Genomic DNA, 7,554 nt, shown 5'->3' on the forward strand with positions numbered 1-7,554 from the left:
CGCTAGCAAAAGAGCTACAAGAAGATAGCGGAGGAGTCCGGCGAGAAGACCCCCGAAGACGGAAGACCCCCGGAGCTGTGCAATAAAATATTTTAACCCTGTGTTGTGCTTTTTTTGTACTTTTTTTCACAGGTGAATGGGTAGGGGTACATTGTACCCCATACTCATTCACATAGGGTGGGGGGCCGGTATCCGGGGGCCCCCTTATTAAAGGGGGCTCCCGGATTCCGATAAGCCCCCCGCCAGCAGACCCCGACAACCAACGGCCAGGGTTGTCGGGAAGAGGCCCTTGTCCTCATCAACATGGGGACAAGGTGCTTTGGGGTGGGGGGGCCGCGCGGCCCCCCCTTCCCCAAGGCACCCCCCCATGTTGAGGGCACGCGGCCTGGTACGGCTCAGGAGGGGGGGGCGCTCGCTCACCCCCCTTTCCTGGCCGGCCGGGTAGCGTGCTCGGACAAGGGTCTGTTGTGGACTTGGGGGGGACCCCCACGCCGATTTTTTTCGGCGTTGGGGTTCCCCTTTAAGTCCATACCAGGCGGCGGGGCCAGCGACGTCTCCGTCGCGGGCCCCGCCTACCTGGATACCCGCTCGAAATGAGCAGACTTTTCTCCGGAAAAGTCCGCTCATTTCAAAAGTACGGCGGACTGGCACACACACGGGCGGATTGTCCGCCGAAATGCGAGTCCAGCGAACAGTATTTCCAACATTCCGAAATACTTAGTCCGCCAGACTGCACGCTGAAAAAGTCCGCTGAAGCCCACACACGAGCGGACTGTCCGCTGAAATGTGTTTCGGCGGACTAAGTAGGCCAGACAGTCCGCCCGTGTGTACGCGGCTTTAGACAGATTATTTCTCAGGCCTATAGTGTTAAAGGGAAGATCCCTCCTTTTCAAGTGAAAGCGCACTCAACTAGGGCTGTAAGTGCTTCTTGGGCAGTGCATCACCAGGCCTCCCTGGCTCAGATCTGTAAGGCTGCAACTTGGTCATCAGTCCACACATTAACCAGATTCTATCAGGTGGATGTGAGAGGGCAAGAGGATATCGCCTTTGGGCGCAGTGTACTGCAGGCTGCAGTTTAGCATTGCTTTGGGACATCCCACTATGTAATGAAGTTCCTGTGTCCCGTGATGTATGATCAAGAAAATAGGATTTTTATATACAGCTTACCTGTAAAATCCTTTTCTTGAGAGTACATCATGGGACACAGAGTTCCCGCCCCTCTTGGGTTTTACGTGGTTTCCTATTGCTTTGCTACAAAACTGAGGTTCCTCCCATATGGGAGGGGTTATATAGGGGAGGAATTCTCCTTAATTGGGGGTTAACCAGTGTCCAATCACCAGAGGTGCCTATATAACCCACTATGTAATGAAGCTCCTGTGTCCCGTGATGTACTCTCAAGAAAAGGATTTTACAGGTAAGCTGTATATAAAAATCCTATTTTTTATGTTGTTGACGTTGACCTGTTTTTTTCCGCTTGTTTCCCAAGATAACCATCTTGGCATTTGTCAAGAGGGTTGAGAGTGCCCAAAGAAAGTGCCTACGGCCAAATCACCCGTAAAGTGCCCGATCTTGTCTGATCTCAGAGGCTAAGCATTGTCAGGCCTGATTAGTAACTGGATGGGAGACCGACTGGGAATACCAGGTGCCGTAGGCTTCTTTTTATGTTGTTGGCGTTGACATGTTTTTTTTTCCACTTGTTTCCCAAGGTGACCATCTTGGCATTTGTCAAGAGGGCTGAGAGAGCCCAAAGAAATCTCCTACGGCCACATCACCCTGAAAGCGCCCAATCTCATCTGATCTCAGAGGCTAAGCAGGGTCCGGCCTGGATAGAACCTAATTACAGGTGCCATAGGAATCTTTTTATATTGTTGGCTTTGACCTGTTTTTTTTTCCGCTTGTTTCCCAAGGTGATCATTTTAGCATCTGTCAAGAGTTTTGAGTATGTCCCGAAGCGGTCGCCTAAGGCCACATCCCCCTGAAAGCACCCGATCTCAGAGGCTAAGCAAGGTTAGGGTCAGATGGGAGACCGCCAGGGTCTATGTTGTTGGCTTTGACCTGTTTTTTTTCACTTGTTTCCCAAGATGACCATAATTTGTCAAGAGGGTTGAGAGTGTCTGAATAGAACACCTATGGCCACATCACCCTGAAAGCGCACAATCTCATCTGATCTCGGAGGCCTAGCAGTGTTACGGCCTGGTTAACACCTGTATGGGAGACCATTTGTGAATACCAGGTGCCGTAGGCCTCTTTTTATGTTGTTGGCGTTGACCTGTTTATTTTCGCTTGTTTCCCAAGGTGACCATCTTGGTGTTTAACAAGAGGGTTGACAGTGCCCAAAGAGATCACCTACGGCCCCATCACCCTGAAAGCACCCGATCTTGTCTGATCTCGGAGGCTAAGCAGTGTCGGGTCTGGTTAGTACCAGGATGGGAGAATGTCTGGGAATAACAGGTGCCGTAGGCTTCTTTTTATGTTGTTGAATTTGACCTGGTTTTTTTTTTTCACTTGTTTCCCAAGGTGAAGATCTTGGCGTTTGTCAAGAGGGTTGAGAGTTGCCGAAGAGATCACCTATGGCCCCATCACCCTGAAAGCGCCCAATCTCGTCTGATCTCGGAGGCTAAACAGTGTCGGGCCTGGTTAGTACCTGGATGGGAGACCGCCTGGGAATACCAAGTTGTTGGCTTTGACCTGTTTTTTTCGCTTGTTTCTCAAGGCGACCATCTTGGCGTTTGTCAAGAGGGTTGGGAGTGTCTTGAAGAGAACGCTTATGGCCACATAACCCTGAAAGCACCTGATCTCGTCTGATTTCAGAGGCTAAGCATCATCAGGCCTGGTTAGTACCTGGATGGGAGACTGCTTGGGAAGACCAGGTGCCATAGAAGGATCTGGCCTGGTTAGTGTCTTGATTGGGAGAATGCCTGGGAATACCGGATGGGTTTATTGTATTCAGAGAGTCTAGTGTATACAGTCGGCGAGTGTATACATAAGACTGGCTAGTTTACACAGTGTTTACAGAGATGCAAGGGTGTACAGAGAAGCTGGTATACATAGAAGACTACAGCATACAGAAGAAAGGCTAGTGAATACAGAATACAGACTCGTGTATGCAGATAGGCTTGAGTATACAGAGATGCTAGAGTAAACATTGAGGCTGGGGTACACAGAGAGGCTAGTTTAAAGAGAGGCTAGTATATACAAAGATGTTAGTGTATATAGAGAGGTTAGTGTATAGAGAAAGTCGAGTGTATAGAGAAAGGTCAGTGCACTGCAGTTATATTCCGTGAGAAAAAAAGAGACAGGAAAACAAGAGATGAAGAGAAGGGGAAAAATTAAAGACTATATATTTCAAGCAAATATCCCTAAAATACCGGGGGAATTGGCGCAGGAACTGGAGAATCCAATCTCAGTCCAAGAAGTAATACAGGCAATAAAAGAGACCAAAGGAGGAAAGAGCCCAGGGCCTGATGGCTATATAATAGAATATCTAAAAAAGTTTGGAGACATACTAGCCCCAATTTTATGTGCATATTATAATGGACTAGGTACAAAATATGGACTGAGCGAGGAGGCCTCCACTGCGACAATCTCCACGATATTGAAAGAGGGAAAAGAGAATACAATATGCTCAAACTATAGACTGATCTCACTACTTAATACGGACGTTAAATTGTTCGCAAAAATATTGTCCGCTAGAATAAAGAAGTTAATGCCTAGCTTAGTCCACGCAGATCAGGTGGGATTCATTGAGGGGCGAGAAGGAAAAGATAATGGAGTAAGGTCAATATTACTGCTTCAGAGGATGAAGGAGAGTAGAATCCCCAGTCTACTCCTATCAATAGATGCTGAGAAAGCTTTTGATCGAGTAGACTGGGGATTCATGATGGGCACCCTAAGGGGAATGGGGTTTGGACCCAAAATTTTGAAGTGGATAAAGGCACTATATAACAGCCCCAAGGCAGTGGAAAGAGTTAATGGGGTACTATCAACAGCCTTCAGAATGAACAATGGGACTAGACAGGGGTGTCCGCTGTCCCCCCTATTGTTCGTTCTGGCATTGGAGCCACTCCTGGAGACGATAAGGAGAAACCCAGATATAAAGGGGGTTGAGATAGAGGGGGAAATACATAAGACAGCCGCATTCGCGGATGATATTCTGTTTTATGTATCTAGCCCACGAATCTCCATGCCAAACTTGTTAAAGGCTTTACAGGAATACGGGGAATTACCTAACTTTAAAATTAACCCAAGCAAGTCAGAAATCTTAAACGTAAATATAAATTCGAGAGAAGAACTTGACATTAAGAGAGAATTCCCATTTCTATGGCAAAAAGAAATTAAATATTTAGGGATTAAACTGACTGCATCAATAGAAAAAATATACCAAATAAACTATATCCCCCTTCTAGAAGAATTGAGAGAAGAAATAAGGAGAATGAGAACAAAGCCCCTGTCATGGTTAGGAAGAATTAATGCCTTAAAAATGATTATTCAACCTAAAATCCTTTATAAATTTCAGCTATTACCAATATATATCCCCCCCTATATTTTAAAATGATAAATTCTTTAATTTCTAAATTTATCTGGAACAACAAGAAACCTAGAATCCCACTGAAGACTTTGCAAAAGGGAAAAGATGAGGGGGGTCTGAATGTCCCAGACTTTAGAAAATATTACGAAGCAGCAGTGTTAACACGGGTGGTGGAATGGGCAAAATTAGAAAGTCAAAAAAAGATGGGGAAAAATAGAACACAGTTTATCAGGCACAAATCTAGGTAGAGAAATCTGGACTCCTTTAAAATATAGATCACTAGGGAAGACAACACCTTTGGTCACAAAAAATGTGTTTAGAGTATGGGAGGGAATGCACAAACATAACAAGTGGAAATATAATTCCCCTTTAATTTACTTAAAAGATAATGATTTTTTTGCACCTGGTAAAAGTACAATAGGAGGGAAATGGATAAAACAAGATAATATGCAATTACGACACATAATTAAAGAGGGGAAATTGAAAACACTAGCAATATTACAGAAAGAAAATGATTGGATGGAGTTGAATGAGTGGCGATACCTGCAGCTTAGACATTTCGTCTCAAGACTACCACAACCGCTTAGAGATGGAGAAAATTTGACTGCCTTGGAGCGGATATGCGAGGGGAAATCCCCAAGGGCAGGTATTGCCCAGCTTTATGAGGTCTTGAGACGGGAATGTGAAGCGGAGGTACCAACCTTCAGAAGAGATAGGAGCACGGGGTGAAAACCAAAATATAGAAAAAATATTGAAGATGGTGCACAGATCCACAGAAAATATTAAGACGATAGAAACAAATTATAAAATTTTAGTAAGATGGTATAGGACCCCAGATATAATGGCAAAGTACCAGGAGGGACAATCTGGGAAATGTTGGAGGAATTGTGGACAAACGGGAAGTTTGGCCCATATATGGTGGGACTGTCCCAAGATTAAAGAGTATTGGAGAGAAATAATAAGATATATAGAAGTAATAGCTAAAATACAGTTACCTGAGAACCCATGGGTATGCCTATTCCATGCAGTAGATACCCCAATTAAGGAGTATAGGAATTCCCTTACAAGCTCATTAATAAACGTGGCAAAAAGTCTGATTCCGAAAAAATGGAAAGAAATAGAAGCACCCAAAGTAAAGGAATGGTTAGGAAAAGTTGAGGAAATGTACAGCATTGAAGGGCTGGGAATGGAGGAAGAAAGAGAAAGAAAGAGATTCCATGTGAAATGGAAATACTGGAAAATCTTTAGACAATCTATGATCTTTAACAAGGTAATGGGTCGGTAGGGGTGGGGAGAGGGGTGGGAGGGAGATATTTTAGAAGAACTCGAGAAGTAAAGAAAGAAAACCAGGATAATGTGAAAAATTGAAAGACATGAATGTATATTGGTCCTATGGTTTTTTTTTTAATACTTGATTATGTTTTGTACGCAACTTAAATGAAAAATTTAAATAAAGAATAAAAAAAAAAAAAGAGAAAGGTCAGTGCATATAGAGAGACCAGTGTATACAGAAGACAGGCTTGGGTATACATCAAAGCTGACAGTGTATACAGAAGACTGGGTAGTGTATACAGAGAGTCTAGTGGGTACAGAAGACAGACTGGTGTATTCTAGCTAGTTTTTACAGTCTAGTGTATACAGAAGACAGGCTGTGGTATACAGAGGGTCTAGTGTATTCAGAGAGTCTAGAGTATACAGTCGGGGAGTGTATACATGAGACTGGCTAGTTTACACAGCGTTTACAGAGATGCAAGGGTGTACAGAGAAGCTAGTATATATAGAAGACTACAGCATACAGAAGAAAGGCTAGTGAATACAGAATACAGACTCGTGTATGCAGATAGGCTTGAGTATACAGAGATGTTAGAGTAAACAGTGAGGCTGGGGTACACAGAGAGGCTAGTTTAACCACTTTCAGACCGGACCATTTTGCTGGTAAATGACCAGAGGTCTTTTTACACTTTGGCACTGCGCTGCTTTAACTGGTAATTGCGCGGTCATGCAATGTTGTACCCAAACAAAATTTGCGTCCTTTTCTTCCCACAAATAGAGCTTTCTTTTGATGGTATTTGATTGCCTCTGCGATTTTTATTTTTTGCGATATAAACGTAAAAAGACCGCAAATTTTGAAAAAAAATGATATTTTCTACTTTTTGTTATTAGAAAAATCCAATAAACTCAATTTTAGTCATACATTTAGGCCAAAATGTATTCAGCCACATGTCTTTGGTAAAAAAAAAGTCAATAATTGTATATTTATTGGTTTGCGCAAAAGTTGTCACATCTACAAACTAAGGTACGTTTTCTGGAATTTACGCAGCTTTTAGTTTACGACTGCCTATCTCATTTCTTGAGGTGCTAAAATGACAGGGCAGTACAAAACCCCCCCAAATGACCCCATTTTGGAAAGTAGACCCCCTAAGGAAATTGATAAGAGGCATGTTGAGCCCATTGAATATTTTATTTTTTTGCCTCAAGCGATTGAATAATGACAAAAAAAAAATTTTTTTTTTTTTTTTACACAAAGTTGTCACTAAATGATATATTGCTCACACATGCTATGGGCGTATGTGAAATGACACCCCAAAATAAATTCTGCTGCTTCTCCTGAGTACGGGGATACCACATATGTGGGACTTTTTGGGAGCCTAGCCGCGTACAGGGCCCCGAAAACCAAGCACCGCCTTCAGGCTTTCTAAGGGCGTAAATTTTTGATTTCACGCCTCACTACCTATTACAGTTTTGAAGGCCATAAAATGCCAAGATGGCACAAAACCCCCACAAATGACCCCATTTTAGAAAGTAGACACCCCAAGCTATTTGCTGAGAGGCATGTTGAGTCCATGGAATATTTTATATTTTGCCACAAGTTGCGGGAAAATTACAAACTTTTTTTTTTTTTTTTTTTTTTTCACAAAGTTGTCACTAAATGATATATTGCTCATGCATGCCATGGGCATATGTGAAATGACACCCCAAAATAAATTCTGCTGCTTCTCCTGAGTACGGGGATACCACATATGTGG

General features: G+C 43.3%; 2 pseudogenes; both read left to right on the plus strand.

The window, feature by feature from the left end:
* The first annotated feature begins 2,344 nt into the window (after positions 1 to 2,344).
* Positions 2,345 to 2,463, plus strand: LOC143944005 (5S ribosomal RNA; annotated as a pseudogene).
* A 300-nt stretch (positions 2,464 to 2,763) lies between these two features.
* On the plus strand, positions 2,764 to 2,882 carry LOC143953847 (5S ribosomal RNA; annotated as a pseudogene).
* The last annotated feature ends 4,672 nt before the right edge of the window (positions 2,883 to 7,554 follow it).

Source organism: Lithobates pipiens, unplaced genomic scaffold (genome assembly GCF_037356315.1).
Source record: "Lithobates pipiens isolate NorthernLeopardFrog02 unplaced genomic scaffold, aLitPip1_a1.2 Scaffold_10, whole genome shotgun sequence".
Lineage (NCBI taxonomy): Eukaryota > Metazoa > Chordata > Amphibia > Anura > Ranidae > Lithobates > Lithobates pipiens.